Genomic DNA, 19,907 nt, shown 5'->3' on the forward strand with positions numbered 1-19,907 from the left:
TAATCTGAAAAAAAGATATATATGTATAACTGGGTCACTTTGCTATACTCCTGAAACTAACACAACATTTTAAATTAACTTCAGGTTTTTTAAAAAATATATATTATAATTTTTTAAATCACAAAGGTATAAATAATAAATCTAGTATATTTGTTTCTCAGAATAAAAATAATTAAATTAGGATATAAAACCAGCTAACCTACAGCAGAAAAAAGAAGACATAACTATAAAAGGAGAACTCTGCAGACACACTTAGCACACAGTGGTACAGGTATTCTGGAACAAGTATAGTGAAGGACACTCACAATATCTACACAGAAGTTTTTTTTAAACTCTGAGACATTAAATCAAAGTTACATAAGTGATATCTTGTGTTTGGAGGTTGGACAACTGTATTTTAAAACTCATTCTTCCTCTGTGCATTTATATGTTCAATATAATACCAAACACCCACTGAGTTCTTCTGAAATTTCAAAAGCTGATTCTGAAGTTTATATGAAATTACAAAGGCCCACAATTAATTAACAGACATCTTAAGACACACAAGGTGGAAGGGCTTTCTCTCCCAAATACTATGACATATTGTAAACCTGCTCTACCCAGTACAAAATACTACTGGCACAGGGATAATTAAATAGACTAGTGAAACATTAAAGAGCAAAGAAATAAATATCTTTACTTTTTTTTAAGCTCAAAGTGATTTTTAATATGCCAATCAATGTTAGTAAAACACAAGTCAAACAGACAAGTGGAAACAGTTTTAAACCAAAATTAATAGGAAAGCAAACAACAGACAAATTATTTTTGCAGCATCTGTTAGCCAGTATTATTAGTCAAATAATAATGTCCCAAATACTGCTGACTCTAGAGTTTAATCTGTAGTAGCTGTGCATATGGTTTCATATGACTCCTTTTATTTGAGAAGAAGATTCTGTTATTTTTTTTTTCCCACTGTACAGCATGGGGATCAAGTTATTCTTACATGTATACATTTTTCCCCCACCCTTTGTTCTGTTGCAATATGAGTATCTAGACATAGTTCTCAATGCTGTTCAGCAGGATCTCCTTGTAAATCTATTCTAAATTGTATCTGAGATTCTGTTATTTATTTAGGTTCCAAAATCATATATGGAAATTATTTTCTTTCCCCATTATTAAAAAAAACATTCCATTTACAGATATTTGTACTTTATTTAGATGACACCACATGAAAGCTAATAACACTTTCTCTGTTTCTTACCAGACAAGCTAACTGGATATATGGGCCAACAGAATCTATCATTGCTGACTGAATTCATTCTGATGGGAGTCACAAGGAAGCCTGAGCTTCAGGCCTCAATTTTTGGGATCTTCCTCATCCTCTAAACAATCACAATAGTGGCCAATCTGGGTAAGATCATTTTGACCCAAATGGATTCCCACCTACACACCCCTATATGCTTTATTATCAAACACCTGGCTTTCATTGATCTTGGTAATTTTACAGTCATTTGTCCCAAGATGCTTGTAAATTTGTTGTGGATCAAAGTACCATTTCCTGTTATGCATGTGCCACACAGTTGGCTTTCTTCCCTATAGTCATCATCAGGGCATTTTTTAGCTTGTTTATCTATTTGGCTATCTGTAGCCCCCTCCTCTACAATGTTATCATCTCCCAGAGAATTTGCCATGTGCTGGTAGGCATTCCATACATCTACAGTGCCTTTCAGGCACTAATGTTCACCATTAAGATTTTTACATTGACCCTTTTTGTCTCTAATGTCATTAGCCATTTCTATTGTGATGATGTTCCCTTGGTACTTATACTCTGCTCAAATGCACAAGAAATAGAATTGACCATATTATTTATTTATTTATTTATTTACTTCTTTACTTATTTTTTGGCTTTTTGCTATTTCTTTGGGCCGCTCCCACGGCATATGGAGGTTCCCAGGCTAGGGGTCTAATCAGAGCTGTAGCCGCTGGCCTACGCCAGAGCCACAGCAACGCGGGATCCGCGCCACGTCTGCAACCTACACCACAGCTCACGGCAATGCCGGATCCTTAACCCACTGAGCAAGGGTAGGGACCGAACCCGCAACCTCATTGTTCCTAGTCAGATTCGTTAACCACTGCGCCACGACGGGAACTCCAGAATTGGCCATATTATTTAAAGCATTTAATTTGATCTCTTCCCTCTTGGTCATCCTAGTGTCATACCTACTGATCCTGATAGTCATATTTCAAATGCATTCTACACAGGGCAGGAAAAGAGCTTTCTCTACATGTGGTTCTCATCTGTCAGTGGCGGTTGCGTTCTATGGGTCTCTACCATTTATGTACATACAGCCCAAATTCACTCACTCCTTTGATACTGATAAGATGGCCTCTGTATTTTACACTTGAGTAATCCCCATATTTAACCCCCTGATCTATAGCTTAAGGAAGTAAAAATGTCTTCTACAGGGTCTTTAAGAGTCAATGCAAACTTTGTATGTAATATCCAATATGAAATATTATTTTAAAGTATGAAAAAGTCAAATGGCATCTGATAATATTTCTAATAAATATAATTGCATTATTCTCAGCTCCAGAGCAAAGGCTAATTAAAATGCATGGATAGAGGTTGCAGGTTCGGTCCCTGCCCTTGCTCAGTGGGTTAACAATCCGGTGTTGCTGTGAGCTGTGGTGTAGGTTGCAGACGTGGCTCGGATCCCGTGTTGCTGTGGCTCTGGCGTAGGCTGGTGGCTACAGCTCCAATTGGACCCCTAGCCTGGGAACCACCATATGCCATGGGAGCGGCCCAAAGAAATAGCAAAAAAAAAAAAAAAAAAAAAAAAAAGCATGGATAAATACTTTCCTTTGTATTCAGCCATATTAATCCTCATGTTTTAGGTCTCAATTTAATGTCACTCCCTCTCCAACATGCCTTATTCTTGAATCAATATTTCCTTTATTGATTCCACAGAACCCCACATCTCTCCCAATGGAAACACTTATTAAGCTCTTAGTCAGGAAACCACGTGTTTGTTATCAGGCAAATTCTTAAAACATATTTATGTTCAATATACTGAGTAATTTAATAAAAAACATAGTAGTTTGAGGGGATAAATAAAAGATCAAAAATAACCAATTGGGACTTCTGGAGATGAAAATGCCTTATTCTATAGGAACATATATTTATTGAATGAGAGTAACAGCATGTAATATGCTGAAAAAGAAATGATAGTTACACTTAAGCACATCACAGTAAAGGCTATCAAAAACGAGGTCATAGGAAAACCAAAATTCTGAATGAACTTAATGAAAGTAGTCTCAGTGATCCTTAGAATAGCAGCAAGTTGTGTACAGTACATTTAAATTTAGGTCCAAGTGGAAAGAAGAAATTATATGAGGCAGAAAACCTGGCAGAAGAAATGTTGGCCAGAATTTTTTCCAAACCATAAAGAATAAAAAAAACCCTATAACCCCAAGGTATAAAATGCTAAAATAATTCTAAGCAGGATAAACAGAAAGGAAATTACACCAAAGTATGTCATATAAGGTTTCTGAAAACCAAAGATACAGAAAAACATTTTTAAAAGATTGGGATGAAAGACAACATAGGAACTGATTAAAAAAATATTTACCACCAATCATTGGCAAAAACAATGTCACAAAACATTTTCTTATATCAACTTATAACTATATGTCCATCAAAATTACATTTGGTTAATGAATGCTACTTTGTCATAATATTATATAATGCTTTTCAACAAAGTCATTTTTCATTTACTCATGAATTGCATATGTATGTTTCAAATATACTTAACATGCACATTATATTATGTACTTGAGACACTGACAATGGCATATTTATTTTTTCCAATGTTTAGTGCCTTTGTACAATTTATTTATTCAGTTAGGCCCAGGCATGACATACTTTTGACTTTTCCTAATGGTGCTTTTGGAGAATAATTAGCAAATATCCAAAACACTCTTCCTTGGTAATTACATACATTTTAAAAAATCCTTGAATGAGATCAAATCTTTAACAAAATGCATCTCAGAGGGGGTTGAAAAACACAAAATATTCTGCAATGACAATGAGAATGAAAACAATAGGAAGTAAAAGCAGATTTTCCAATAATGTAAGTAGCAACATTGGTCTTGAAAACTTCTTGGCACATACAGCTTAAATTCAATCATCACCAAAGATTGAAACTATTATGCAGTGCAAAACTGTTTCTTTAGTTTAAATGGATTTATCTATCATGTACTACAAACCAGTATAGTCTCTGATACTCTGTGTTGTGGATTTAGACAATGTTAGCATTTTTTTTTTCAAATGAGCATAATGCTTCAAATTTTTTTTTTTGTATTTTTGCTATTTCTTGGGCCGCTCCTGCGGCATATGGAGGTTCCCAGGCTAGAGGTTGAATCAGAGCTGCAGCCACAAGCCTACACCACACAGCAACGCTGGATCCGAGCCATGTCTGCAACCTACACCACAGCTCACGGCAATGCCGGATTGTTAACCCACTGAGCAAGGGCAGGGACTGAATCCACAACCTCATGGTTCCTAGTCGGATTCATTAACCACTGCGCCAAGATGGGAACTCCTCAAGTATCTATTTTAGCAAGGATCTTTGCCTATCATTATTTACCTAGTATTTCTCCTGACCCACTTTTTATTTCCTATGTTTTCAGGTAGACCTTACTAGAGTAGAAGAATACTATCATGTTTTTCCAGATATATTCTGAAGATAGAATAACTTTGAATCCTGATTCTACCACTTATTATCTAGATAACTTGGTTAAGTTAATTCACTCCTTGTGCACCTTGTTTCCTTGACTATCAGATGGACTATGGTAATACGATTGTCACATGAACAACAAGGGTTTGCACTGCATGGGTCCTCTTAAACACAAACTATTTTTAGTGCATACATTACTATGTTTACCAGTGGTAGTTGTTAGAATCTGCAGATGCAGAATCCCCTGAGGACAAAGAAGGCGGACTTTGAGGCCTGAGCATCTGCAGATTTGGGATCTGCAGCAGGTTCTAGAACCAAGACCCTGTGAATACAGAGATGACCAAACTACTTCCTAGAGTTGTTGTGTGGATGAAACAAATTAATATATGTAAAATGCTCAGAAAAATGTCTGGCACATAATGCATTCTCTATCAGTGCTTGCTGTTCATTTGTATTCTGCTTCCTACTGGGTCTCTTTACGTGAATCTCTATAAATCATTAGAATTCATAAATAATCAGAATGGCCAAGACCTTTTTATACAAAAGAGGGAGGTACAATGGGAAGTTCACTAGAGGTAATTTGTCAGAAACAACAGATGTAAAAAAAGGAGAACTAAGATATTAATAGCAAAATTTTAAAATTAACATAGCATTGGATTTTGAATTGGGTAAACAAGCTGACTTTATAGTAAGTGGAAGTACTGAAATTTATATCCAGTGGTCAGAAGTTTTATAATCACCACATAATTGATCACTCCACTAACAGTTTAGAATTTCTTCCTGTTTACAATTTTAAACAGATATGATGACTGTTGATAATGCAAATTTTATGGTTTGGCTGTCGATTTCTGTTTTATAATTATTCAAAATTTAAAAAAAGCAGAAATATAATATATAGGTCTTTTGATATATTTAGAAAAGACTTTGGGTAAAAAGAAGTAGCTGTATCAAAACAGTCACTTCAAAATGTCTCGCCCCTTTAAAGCATTCTTTACAAATGTTTCAGTGAATATGTGCTTTGTGATTCTATCAACTAGGAATAGGTGTTCAAGTGGGCCTTAATATTTGTGGTGAACTCCCAGGGAGCTTTCCCCTGGCCAGAGCTAGTGTGTGGCTGGGTCAGCCCTTGTGATTCTTATTATGATTGGAGGATGCAACAGTCATTGGGGAACCTTGAAAAACAAGGCTTATTACTCATACCCTGGAGGGCACATGGCACACTCAGAGACACACAGAGAAGCTAAGCAGAGAGCAAGGGAGGGAGGAAAGCCATGGGTTCTGCTTTCATTGTGGTCAAGGGTGGGGTGTTTAGATTCACTTTGTTCTGGTGAATTAAAAACATAAGATCAGAAATGAATGTGCAAGAAGGGAAAAGCAGGTTCAATCAAGCAATCAGTTACCTGTATCATCTAGGGCTTTCTAAAAAGGAAAATTTATGGTTGGGGTGGCCTGGCTCTTAATCTAATTGGTATGGCTGAAAATGTATTTACTTGAGGTGAATGTCTTGAAATGGACTGTCTCAGCAATGAAAAGCTTATATCAAGAACCTCATTACAATCAGAAAAGGTAATCATTGGGCACTTTCACTGCCATGTAAATGTAGGTATGTGTGATTTTGTCCTTATGAGAAGAGGAATCTTTATTTATATTTGAGATAAAGAAAACAATTCTCTATCTCATATATCATGTATTGAATTCCCTTAGGAGATAGGATCCAATATTGGAATTCAGGATCCAGTATTGTCTCTGAGGCAGCACAGTTTTGATCCCCAGCCTGGTACAATGAGTTAAGGATCTGACCTTGGGGCAGCTATGGTGTAGGTCACAACTGCAGCTGGGATTCAGTCCCTAGCCTTGAAACTTCCATATGCCTGCAATAGTGTCCATTAAAAAAGAAGAAGAGGAAGAGAGCATCTCAAATATAATAAGTATTGATCTGATACACAGGTTACCAGGATGATCCATATGGAGAAACACAATCATACTGCAGTAACAAAAGTGGGGCCAAATTTATTCTCATGGGGATCACCAATAACCCTAGGCTCCAGGTGTCTCTTTTTGGAATCTTCCTCATCCTACACTAGGTCAGTGATGGTAAATCTGGGCAAGGTTTTCCTGACCCATTTGGACTCCAAGCTACATAATCCCATGTATTTTTTCCTTAGACATTTGCCAATTACTGATCTGGTTACTCCACTCTCATTGGCCCAAAAATGATGGGCAACTTTGTCCTGCACCAAAATACAATTTCCTACAATTGGTGTGCCACCCAACTAGCAGTCTTTGAGATTTTCATCATCACTGAGAAGTTTATGCTATCAGCAATGGCCTATGATCATTATGCAGCCATCTGCAAACCTCTTCTCTACATAGTCATCATGGCAGAGAAAGTATGTTGGGGCCTGGTACTCACTCCCTAGCTCTACAGCACTTTGTGTCACTGATTCTCACAATTACATTATTTAATTTGTCCTCCTGTGGCTCTAACATTTCTATGGTGACTGCCTCTCTCTGATTTCCATGCTCTGTTCTGGCACACACAAATCAGAATTGATCATTTTGATAGTTTCAGGGTGTAACTTGCTCTCTTCACCCTTGATTGTTCTTGTATCCTACACATTTATTCTCATGGCTCTTCTCAGAATGAACTCCACTGAGGGAAGTCACAAAGCCTTCTCTAACTGCAGTTCACACCTGACAGTGGAGGTCATGTTATATGGAACATTATTATTTATTTACCTGAAACACAAATCTAGCCATATGTTTTCTATAGATAAAATGGTCTCTGTTTTGCACCCTGGTGATTCCTATGCTGAACCCATTGATCTATTGCCTAAGAAACAGAGAAGTTAAAGATGTTCTGAGGAGAACTTTAACTAAATGATGCAAAATCCCCAATTAATATCTTAATATTCAGTTACAAATGTGGGTCCAAAAATTGTTGTTTAATACTTTGTCAGTCCAATTATACCATCAAAAAGTAGAAATGTTTTACCACATTGCCTTCCTCTTTTTCATGATGAAACACTTCCTCCTTGGATTGAATAATTATAGCTAGATAATTTGTCTCAAGTAATTTTAAAGACCATATTGGAACCTCTATATTTAGAAATAAGGCAAAGCATACCAATTTTTTTGGTCAAACGTCAATTTTTCTGGTCAAACCATATCAATTTTTTTTAACTCATGGAGGTTAAAAATGTCTCAAGTCATCCAAATGGAATGCAATTAACTAGAAAAATTGTAATACACATGTCATAGAAGTCACTGTGCCTTAAAGATAAACATAATTGAACCATGAAGAATGTGTAGGTTAGAAAAGCCTCAAATAGAAGTAAATTTGTGATTATAATACATCATGAACAAGCTGCTTCAAGAATCTAAGCTGAGTAGAAAATACAGCATGCCACTTCAGAATGAAATATTCAGTCAGATTGAGTTAAGAGTCTCCTTTTCATGGCTAGAGTGGGCATTTGGAAGATTTTTTTTTCTTAATGAAGAACCATGAGAAAAATATTGGCCAACTCTAGATATCCTTTGAGACACCCTCACACTACAACTAACTTTGGTTTCTGATAGCTTCTGGATAAAGAAGTTGATTTAGAATTGGCAAGCTCAAGATAAAGAAGTTATCTGGTCACTTCCTAAATGACACCAATATTTTGAAAAGCTGTGGCAATGAAAACAGAGATTAGAGATAATTGATGCCCTTTAGAGTTAATTGCACTTTCATCAAGTCATCTTTGACTCCTTAATGAGTTTGTACAAACAGAGCCAATATTTTGCTAATACAATGCTTCATCACCATTTCTATTCACTCAGCAAATGCACAGACTCCTTGCATCTTTGTGTTCTCCTAGTTTTTTACAGAGGCATTTTTTAGATTTTTAAAATGTATATGTTACCTCAATCATGTTTGTTTCAATCTACCCTAGCATTTGAAGTGAAAATTGTGAGGAATTAAATCAAAATATGAATCAGGATCACTTTATCTCAGATTCATATATTTCATTTACTTTGTCCATTTTTTAATGCACTGAGGTTTACTTTGTTAAATAAGTTCATCTTAAGTGTTCCCATCACAAAATAAAAAAAAATCTATGTGAGGTAATGGATTAGCTAATCACTTTACTTTAGCTATATTTATATATTTAGCTATATATAAATATATATTACATATATTTAGCTATATATATGTATATATTTTGTCTTTTTACAATTTCTTGGGCTGCTCCCACAGCATATGAAGGTTCCCAGGCTAGGGGTCTAATCGGAGCTGTAGCTGCTGGCCTCCACCAGAGCCACAGCAATGCAGGATCTGAGCCACATCTGCAACCTACACCACAGCTCATGGCAATGCCGGATCCTTAACCCACTGAGCAAGACCTGGGATCAAACCCGCAACCTCATGGTTCCTAGTTGGATTCATTAACCACTGAGCCATGATGGGAACTCCTGTATGCTATATATATTTTTATACACATATTTAGCTATATATATAAATATATAGCTAAATCTCAAAATATCATATTGTGTCCTAGAAACTTATACAATTTTGATGTATTAATTACAAATTCTAGAAAGCTACAAATTTTTAATTTTTAAATAAAAATGAAATAAAGTAAAACACAAAGTAAAAGAAATATAAAGTTGCAGTCTCCAAAAAAATCAATTCTGCTAACCATGTTAGCTTTGGATCCTGTCCATCAGCATATATAATTTCATGAATAAATTTTAGTGTTGAGACTAACATTTCATATTATATTGCAGACTTTTTGATCATATATGATTCCCCCAAAATTCTATCATTTCTATTAATTTTCATAACCCCAAGTAAAGTTTAATATTATTCATATCTGTGGTATCACCCATATAGAAAGAACTTTCAAAAAATCATAATACATGATATCATATGGTATTTGTCTTTCTCTTTCTGACGTACTTCACTCAGGAAGAGAGTCTCTAGTTCCATCCATGTTGCTGAAAATGGCATTATTTTCTTCTTTTTTATGGCTGAGTAGTATTCCATTGTGTATATACACCACATCTTCCTAATCCAATCATCTGTCAGTGGACATTTGGGTTGATTCCATGTCTTGGCTATTTTGAATAGAGCTGCAATGAACATGTGGGTGCTTGTGTCTTTTTTGATATCATTTATATCTGGAATATAATATATGGCACAAAGGAACCTTTCCATAGAAAAGAAAATCATGGAATGGAGAATAGACTTGTGGTTGCCAAAGGGAGGGGGAGGGAGTGGCACAGACTGGGAGCTTGGGGTAAATAGATGCAGAATGTTGCCTTCAGGATGAATTAGCAATGGGATCCTTCTGTGCAGCACTGGGAACTCTGTCCAGTCACTTATGATGGAACATGTAATGTGAGAAAAAAGAATGTGTACATGTAAGTGTAACTGGGTCTCCATGCTGTACAGTAGAAAAAATATATGTAAATAAAAAAGATTAAAAAAATCATAATACATCAAAAACACTAAACTTACCTTTCTAACTTGAGAATTCATCATGAGCATCTTTCTTGGGCAATAAAGGTTTGTTTTCATTTTTGATATCAGCATACAACTGTGGAATACAGATTAATCACTTTTTATTTGGTCATTCTTTGACTGATGGACACTTGATTGTTTGTAGGTTTTTATTTTTTTACCACTATTACAAAATGCTGTAATAAATAGCATTGTGCTTATAAAACAATATACTATTAATTTTTATTTCTAAAATAAATGCATAATGTTTCCTCTGCAATCTAACTATGTGCTGCTGGGTAAGTGATTTACATATTTGCATAATAATTTAAAATAAAAATAAAGCACTAACAAAAAGTGCTATGCATTGTGATTTTTCCCCAAGTAGCCAAGTAGTATTTTTTTCCAAGAAAGGATATTGACATATCCTTTTCATTGAATGATGACAAAATTGCAAAATGGCAATAATAGATGAATAGCATCAGCTATTTGATGTCATGGATACAATGTGAATTGTCCTAAAACATCACCTTATTTTTTAATAGAAAGCTTATAATATTCCCAACTTCACTGTCCCTGGACATAGTCTTAATTCCCACAAAGCACATGTTTACATTCTAGTTATAATAATGAAGAGTTTAGAAATAATGCTTCCAACTTATATGAAAATTTTTTAGTATTTGTATGCTCAAACTTCTTCCCAAAGTAGAACTTTTAGTTTTCCTTACATTATTTATGTTCACTCCATACCTAATTAATGGCTTGATTCACTAAGAGCTTTGAATTAGGAAACTGGAAAAATTTGGTGAAGTCTTAAATGGCAATAGTTGCAAGGCCCCAGTGACTCAAGTGCATATACTCAACCTCCAGTTATTTCTAAAAGTCCTTGAGGTTGATTTCCTTCATGGACTCTGTAATGATTTCTTCAATTTCTATCCAATTACTTCTTTATTCAGACTGCCAATATACTCTTTTTTGAAGAGATTTTTCCAAACACTTCAATTTTCCCACATGTAATAGGAAAACATTCTGGCTTTAAGGGGTTGAGGAAAGATGACTCAAAAAAGGAGCATTATCTATTTTAATATTTATCCTCATCAGCTGAGTGGCTCATCCCTTAACTTAACACTATGTTATTAAGACCAAATGTATACCTTTTAACAAGGTATACCCTTAATTTTAAATTAGGGGCCACAATTAAATATTGAAAAAATTTAATAATCACTACCAAATGTGACTGCTCTTGGAGTGAGCAGGCATTTCTAGACTTAACATTAAGGTCTAAAAACTAAATCCCTTGTGTCTGGCTTTAGCCTGTTTCTGTACAGTAGAGAGAAGATCTACCGGAATAGCTAAAGAGATTTTGAAGAAGAAAATTGATGTGCTTACAGCAATGATTTCCTATAAACCTATAGTAATCAAGACAGAGCAATATATTATAGAAATAGACAAAAATATGTATGGAACAGTGTCCAAAAAATGTACATATGTATTTTCAATTAATTATCAACTAAGAAGTCATAGTAAGTAGATAGGCTATAGACTATACATAAATAACCTCTAAAAAATATTGACAGAAAGATAGCCTAATAACAGCAAGGGAAATATCTCAAAAGACATTTCACAGAAGGAATATGAATACATAATAAAAACAAAAATGGCCAAACATATTTAGTCATCAGGAAAATGAAACTACATGAGCAATGAAATACTATTCCTCATCCATCAGTCTGAGATAACAATAAAAATATTAAATTCCTAAGTACAAAGTACCATAACAGCTCCTATGTTCAGCTCCAAAAAATAACATATATTGTTGATTGGACAATAGAAAAGCACTTTGCTTTGGAAAACAGTTTGACAGTTTTAAGCAATGTGGATCATGGACTTCTAGACACCAGAACTAAGAATATATTTCTACTGTTTAAGTCAACCAGTTTATAATATTTTGCTACAACTGCCCAAGCAAACTGATATATTTTTCATCTTTTTTAATTATTATTTCCCCCAACATGTTTTTTTTCCACAGTACAGTATGGGGACCCAGTTACACATACATGTATACATAATTTTTTCTCCCATTGTCATGCTCCATTGCAAGTATCTAGACATAGTTCTCAGTGCTACACAGCAGAATCTCATTGTTAATCCATTCCAAAAGAAATAATTTGCTTCTGTTAACCGCAAGCTCCCAATCCATCCCACTCCCTCCCCCTCTGCCTGGGCAACCACATGTCTATTCTCCAAGTCCATGATTTTCTTTTCTGTGGAAAGTTTCATTTGTGCTGTATATTAGATACTGGATATGAGTGATATCATATGGAATATGTCTTTCTCTTTCTGACTTACTTCACTCAGTATAAGAGTCTCTAGTTCCATCCATGTTGCTGCAAATGGCATTATGTCATTCTTTTTATGGCTGAGTAGTATTCCATTGTGTATATATACCACCTCTTCCGAATCCAATCCTCTGTCGATGGACATTTAGGTTGTTTCCATGTCCTGGCTATTGTGAATAGTGCTGCAATGAACATGTGGGTGCATGTGTCTCTTTTAAGGAGAGTTTTGTCCAGATATACATGTATAGATTTCTAAGGTACCTCCACACTGTTCTCCATAGTGGTTGTAACAGATATTTTTCATCTTAATTTATTCAGTCCTCTCTCCCATGACCAGGTATCCATCTGCATATATTTAATGTGAATCTGTTTTGTTTTCCTCTGTTCTTATGAAGTGTATATTATTGTTCCATATGCCTGCATTTACATATTATGTACATGCCATTTTGCCACTGGCTTCAACTTCCAGCTTTAAATGTAAGGCCTTACAGGAAAAAAAATTCTTATGATGGAAAATAATTATTATTGCCAAGAGAACTTAAGCTTCAAAGAGAGAATTACTCCATCGTGGGTTCTTCTCTCCATAATTCTTTTAGTCTTTTAATGTGTAAACATGTATCTCTAAAATATTCAGGGTGCAAAAAATTTATTTGTGGGACAGGAAATGTATAGACATGACACAAGGGCTTTATTTTTAAACATTCTGTTTGACTCTTGGAGTTATCGTCTATCTTTTCTCATTTGAAAGACAATTATGAAGAAAAATTAAAATAATACTTTTATTACTGAGGATTGTTTTTTGGAGAAAAAATCCACACTTTGAACATCCACTTTACCCCATTCCTTGAAATAATGACTATCTTAATTTTGTATTCTTTGAAGTAAAAGCAGAGAAAAAAACAACAGAAATAGTGGCATAATAAAAATACAGTTTATTCATGGACTTTGTTCTCTTTTCACTGCTAACCTATTGGTTTCTAAATCTTTAATATTACATTTTTGCAATAACAAATCTCAAAGCAAATGAGCCACTCTAACAGGTGCACTTTAATCAGATGTCACAGAGTTGAACTCACTTCAATAATGTAGGTCCAGACTACCACACACACATACCCAAAGACTGCTGGGGTGTCTGGATGAACTCCTAGACAGAAACCTTGTTAAGGAGTAAATCCCAGGTGAAATATTCCCCAAGGATGCAAAAGGCAATTTGTGGATGCTAGAATCACTTGTGCTTCAGAGTTAGGCTCTGAAAGGTTTATAAAGCTCCACTAAATCTCACTGCCACAGCCATGCAGAAACTCTATGAGGCTGAAACTGAATTTCATTAGAGGTGGGTAGACAATGCTCAGCAATGTTTTAGTAAAAAGCACACCACCTCTTACTACGAATGTGCCATGTAGTTAGGAGGGTTCTTAGATTTCATTGTGGCTGAGGTTTTCATGTTAGCTGTCTTGGCCTATGACTGCTATGAGCCTTTTGTACCCCTTTGCTCTACATGGTAGTGGTTATCTCAGTGGATCTGCCTTCTGCAAGTTTCTCTCACATACCCTCCCACTCTACAGTTTTTCCACAGCTATTGTAGTTTCATCTTGTGTCTTCTCTGTCTTACTGCTCTTCTAATGTAATCAGTCATTTTTACTGTGATAATGTCCCTCTGTTAGCATTATCCTGCTCTAATACCTACTTTCCAGAAACAGTAGTATTTATACCTGTAGCTACAAACTTGATTTCTTCCATAACTATAGTTCTGGTGTCTTATTTCAACATGTTTTGTCCATTCTAAGAATACGTTTATCAGAAGGATGGAAAAAAAGCCTTTTCCACCTGTGCATCACATATGAGGGCAGTGTCAGTTTTCTGTGGAACCCTCCTTTTCATGTATTTGCAGCCTCGAACAAACCATTCATTGGATACTGGTAAAATGGCCTCTGTGTTTTATACACTGGTGATTTCTATGCTGAATCCCATGATCTATAGCCTGAGGAATAAGGATGTGAAGGCTGCCTTAAAGAGATTTCTGAGAAATTCATGCTATCCTTTAAGTAAATGTGATTTTAAAACTCTACAGGTAACTGAAGAGATTGTTAATATAGTCTGGCATTGTGTTAGAAGAAGCTGAGGTTAGATGGCTTGCCTGTATGTTTATAAGTAATTCTAGGAATTGAAAGAAGCTAAGCTTGGGGAAACATTGATTTTTAAAATGGGAGTTCCCTGGTGGCTCAGTGGGTTAAGGATCCAGTGTTGTCACTGCTGTGGCACAGGCTGGGAACTTCCACATGCCAAGAGTATGGCCAAAATTTTAAAAAATAATAATTAAATTAAAAAATATACTGAAGATCTTGGTATTATGAGCTACATACAGAGCTGGAATCTTGAGAGACATGTTAAAAATTTTAAGTTTGAACAGAGCAACAATGATGGAGGACAGAATTAAGTTATAGTTCTTATATTTTGGTGTCCTTTTTCTTTTTTCCTGCCTAAGTTTGGTTTCATGGATCACTGCATCTTGAAGAACTGTAATTACAGATCTCGAAAATCCTTTTTTAGCTAACTTTGTGAAGTTAAACTGACAAGTATCTTTAAAAATCTGTAACTCCTTTTTAATATTGTGTGATTTAAAAAATATGTAGTCCTTGGAGAAGAGACTTGTGGTTGCCTGATGGGAAGGGGAGGGAGTGGGAGGGATCGGGAGCTTGGGCTTATCAGACACAACCTAGAATAGATTTATAAGGAGATCCTGCTGAATAGCATTGAGAACTATGTCTAGATACTCATGTCGCAACAGAAGAAAGGGTTGGGGAAAAAACTGTAACTGCAATGTATACATCTAAGGATGACCTGACCCCCTTGCTGTACAGTGGGAAAATAAAAAAAAAAAATGTAGTCCTAATGAATTTATATTCTGAATGGTATTAAAACATGATTTCAATTATTTTATTCCATTAATAATGTATATAATTTATTATACATTTACATATCAACATGAAGGCATATTCAACTATCATTGAGTATGTTTGTATTTTATTCAGGAACTTAGTGGATGTCATCAAATGTCTCCTTACCCCCACTCTAAGAATCAGGTTTAATTTTTTTTTGTTTTTTTTTTGTTTTCATTTCTACAGCTGCACCCATGGCATATGGAGGTTCCCAGGCTAGGTGTCTAATCGGAGCTGTAGCCACCGGCCCACACCAGAGCCACAGCAATGAGGGATCCAAGCCAAGTTGGTGACTTGCACCACAGCTCACAGCAATGCCAGATCCTTAGTCCACTGAGAGAGGCCAGGGATCAAACCTGCAATCTCATAGTTCCCAGTCAGATTCATTAACCACTGAGCCACAATGGTAACTCCGGATCAGGTTTTTTTAAAATAGTGTTTAATATGTTTGCTGTTATTATGATACATTAGACTTTTGATGGACACTGTGAGAATTATTTATACCATTACAGGAAAATATAATTTTAATTAAAATTATTTTCTGTTTTCTGAAAATTTTTGATCAGTAAGATTACAACAAAATCTGTTGCATAGCTTTGAATAGATAGAGGTGACCAGAATCTTTCTCAGCCTTACAAATCAGAATCACCAGAGAAAGGTCACTAAATCCATATTTTAATAAGCTCAACTAGTATCCCTGAGGATGTGGGTTCAATCCCTGGCAAAATCATATTAACATTCTTTGTGTACATTTACTTATAAACAGGTTTTAGTGTAGATGAGCTTCTTCAAATATAGGTGCTAAATCTTCACTCATAATAGTTAAAATATAAGACAAGGAATGTAGTCCTACAAAGCAAAAATAAACTCATATACATGAAAGATTATAGCTGGGGTATCCTCATATTACCCCCCCACCTATTTAAAAAAAAACACTTTTTTTTACAAATTCCCTTACTAATTAAATTATTCAAAGGAATTTTTTTACCTCCCAATGTAGGGAGAAGAAATATGAGGACTTGGAGTAAAGTTTTCTTTAATCTGTTTCACTAACATTAGGATAAAGCCTTTAGTTAATACTTTGCATTGCCTCTTGTTTCCTTGAATTTATTATTAAGTTATTGATAAATGGTACTAGTTTTAGAATGGGTAGTTAGAGCATATCTTAGTAAGCAAGGAGTCATATAGTCCTTTGAAATTTTTAGCTTCCCTGAAATTAGGTATGTGAACTCACAGATCTACTAAAAAAAATAGGAAAGGTTGCAATGATGCAGTTTTTTTAATAATACACCTACTACATAATCTATGTTAAAACACTGATTTATTGGTTGAGTCTAATGTTACAAGAAGGGAGGTCGATAACTCACTATATTACATTTGTTTGTCTGAACAGCCAAGTTCTGTTTACTAAGCATGGAGTTTTTTAGCTGTTTATTCACAGACTATGTTCTAAAAATCTTGTTTGTGATGAGCTATGAGAGTGAGGAAATGGATGTTGAACGATGTACTAAGGATGAGTTATATATGGACACTTTGAGTGGTTGCTACAACTCTGGATAGAAATCTATGAACTTATGTTATACAAGACCATAGGTGAAACATATTCAGGATTCACTGTATAAAGTTCCTTAAGTCACACAAAAAATGTAGACTCAGTTTTTCATAGACCACTATAAAATATTTCCTGTCAATTATGCTCATTTATTTGTTTAAACTCATAATATCTTAAGATGAAAAAACCTGGGAAATCAAATATAATTTCTGATGTTTCTAATTCATCAGTAAGAATTTTCTCTTAGTTACATTTAAGGACAAAGAGATTGTCCTGGGACTCTATCCATCTTCCTAAAGGTTTGTGTTTGTTTGTTTGAAGTGTTGTACCATGTGTAACGATGAACCAATTCAACACCAAACCACAAGTAATTGCATTTTATAGCAAGGCACAAGCAGAGGTGGGATATTTTGCCAAGATTACCAGATGTGTTTATCTGATGCAAAATATTTTTTTTTAAAGAGAGACACTATACATTCACAGAAGAATTATTTAATATCTAAAATCACATAGTTCAAACATGTAAATTTCCCACCTTCATCATCGTATGCACAATGGAAATGGGCTGTGATCTCTAGGACTTTGCTATATTTTCTCAAACTATTCTGCATGAAAAAGAGAAATGCAAGATTTTATCCCCTTCTTCATTATATGGCAGCCCAGTATTAAATATTAATTCATTGGGAAACTAAGGGACAGATTTTACATTCATAATTAGTATATAAAACATACAAATCCACCCTTCTTTTCTCTCACAGTAGACTCATAATATATTCTTACTCATCATCTAGTTTAGAGTGACTAGGATGCAAGCTAATGCCTAGAGCTTTTATAAAATGCCTTGTGCATACAGTTCTGAGGGGTAGAATTGGGTAGTGGGGGGTTTCATAGACAAAAGTATCCTCTGTGTCCCTAGAGATGTTTACAAAAGCAAAGACTGTAATTTAGTAATAAGGGGAAGAAATAGTCAAATATAATTAGTATGATATTGATCTGAAATTAATTCACTCAAAATTTACTTTATTTTTCCATTACCTAACATCTAGAAGAGACTATACTAGGAAATTTTAAATGAGACAAAAAAAAAAAAAAAAAAACCACACAAAGCTCTCAATCATTCAGCCTTAAGGTGTCTAATGTCTAGTAGGGAAAAGGTATGGAAACATTATATTGTTATAAATGTGATAAGAAATATAAATGAATTATGTCTAAAGTGATTCTAGATTACAAATATGAACTATTTCACCTCAACATGAAAAGTAAGGCTTGAAAGTTATATTTCAACAGGATTTTAAGGATAAATATTGTTTCCCCTGCAACTATCCTTTTTTCTTGTAGAGAAAGGTAATAGGAATGGCAATAACAAAAGTAGAGAATGTGAAAGAACTTTTTTTTCTTTTTTCTTTTTGTCTTCACCTGCAGCATAAGGAGGTTCCTGGGCCAGGGAATGAACCCACACCTCTGCACCAACCTGAATACTCCAGTCAGATCCGTAACCCACTACCACAGCAGGAACTCTGGAAGGACATCTTTTTTATTGACAAATGGAGAACAATTATATTAATTGGACCAATGGCTATCCATTGACGATTGAAAGAAATTGAATGGAATTGGGATTATAAAAATGTTGAGGGATGAGATTGTAAAATGTCACATTTGCATGTACATTGTCAAATATAATCCACACTTTATTTTATACAATGTAAAATGGAGTATTATATATTTAGAAATATCAGAGTTTTTTGTTTTGGAAAGAATGGAAAAAATGCGAGAAAAAGAGACCAGCACTGTGGGTGCAGAGGGAAGGGGGAAAGGGCCACAAAGGCGGTGCCAGAGGGAGGGGGGCAGTATGGGCACATGGCCAGTGCTGGCTGAGCTGCAGGATTGAGGTAAGGAGCTTGGGTTTCCCCCAGCATCCAGAACATGGATAAGAAATCCAACAAGCTGCTGCTGGCTTTGGTGATGCTCTTCCTATTTGCAGTGATGCTCCTCCAAAACATGTGCCCAGGCACAGAATGTAAGCTCCTCTGCCTGCAGGCGTTCAGCCTTGCATGCCAGCCCAGCCTGGACTGCTTGAGGATGAGAGCTCCACCAGGTTCCATCAGCATTACAATTTCAGCACAGTGACCTCAGGCGCAAAGTAGAATTCAGCATCAAGGGCGATGACCTGATCTTGTTCCTGAACATCCAGAAGAAAAGAGGCACCACTTCTGGCCAGCAGTATCCAGCTGGAGCTGCAGTTTCAATGCTCTGTGGGTTATAAGAAATGTACTTGCCACTGGCCAGGTAAGCGGGAGACCTGGCTCTTCTCCAGGTTCTCCACAGGCTGGAGCTGTGGACTGCATGCCAACTGGACCAAGCTCACCAGATGTGTGCCTGCAGTGGTGGATGGCAAGCGCGACGCCTGGCTGAGGCTGTGCACATGAGTGCATGGCCGGGGCAAATCAGGGCCCAGGAACATGGGAGCAGACCCTGGCCAGGGCGGGAGGAGGGCTGGAAGGCTTGGTGGGCTGCTGCCAGCAACCATGGGAGCACCTAGGTGCCCCTGCGGTTTAGGGCGGGCACCAGGCGCCCTGGAGAGTTCTCACCACACTGTGGCAGCCTCAGGAAGCTTGTCCCTTCTGCCCCAAGATGGCTACCTCCGGGTTGGCCTGCTTGGTGGCTGGGAGTGAGTACAAGGGAAGCAGCCAGGAGGCCAGGAAGGAGTGCATAGGAACGGGGTACTGCAAGCCGACTTGGCACTGGATAGCCAGAAAGAGATACCCTCTGTGTGTAGCATCCCTGACCCCCTCCAACCCTCTCTCTGCTTTCTTCCTCACCCAGGTCCCAAAGCCTCCTCTTGATCTCTTCTTTCCTACTACTGCATTTTACCATCTG

The 19,907-nt window shown here is 36.1% G+C and overlaps 2 pseudogenes; both read left to right on the forward strand.

The window, feature by feature from the left end:
* Window positions 1-1,260: 1,260 nt before the first annotated feature.
* On the forward strand, window positions 1,261-2,479 carry LOC110258047 (annotated as a pseudogene).
* A 4,192-nt stretch (window positions 2,480-6,671) lies between these two features.
* Window positions 6,672-7,599, forward strand: LOC110258048 (annotated as a pseudogene).
* Window positions 7,600-19,907: the final 12,308 nt, after the last annotated feature.

The sequence above is a fragment of the Sus scrofa genome, unplaced genomic scaffold, assembly GCF_000003025.6.
Source record: "Sus scrofa isolate TJ Tabasco breed Duroc unplaced genomic scaffold, Sscrofa11.1 Contig1111, whole genome shotgun sequence".
Taxonomy (NCBI): Eukaryota; Metazoa; Chordata; class Mammalia; order Artiodactyla; family Suidae; genus Sus; species Sus scrofa.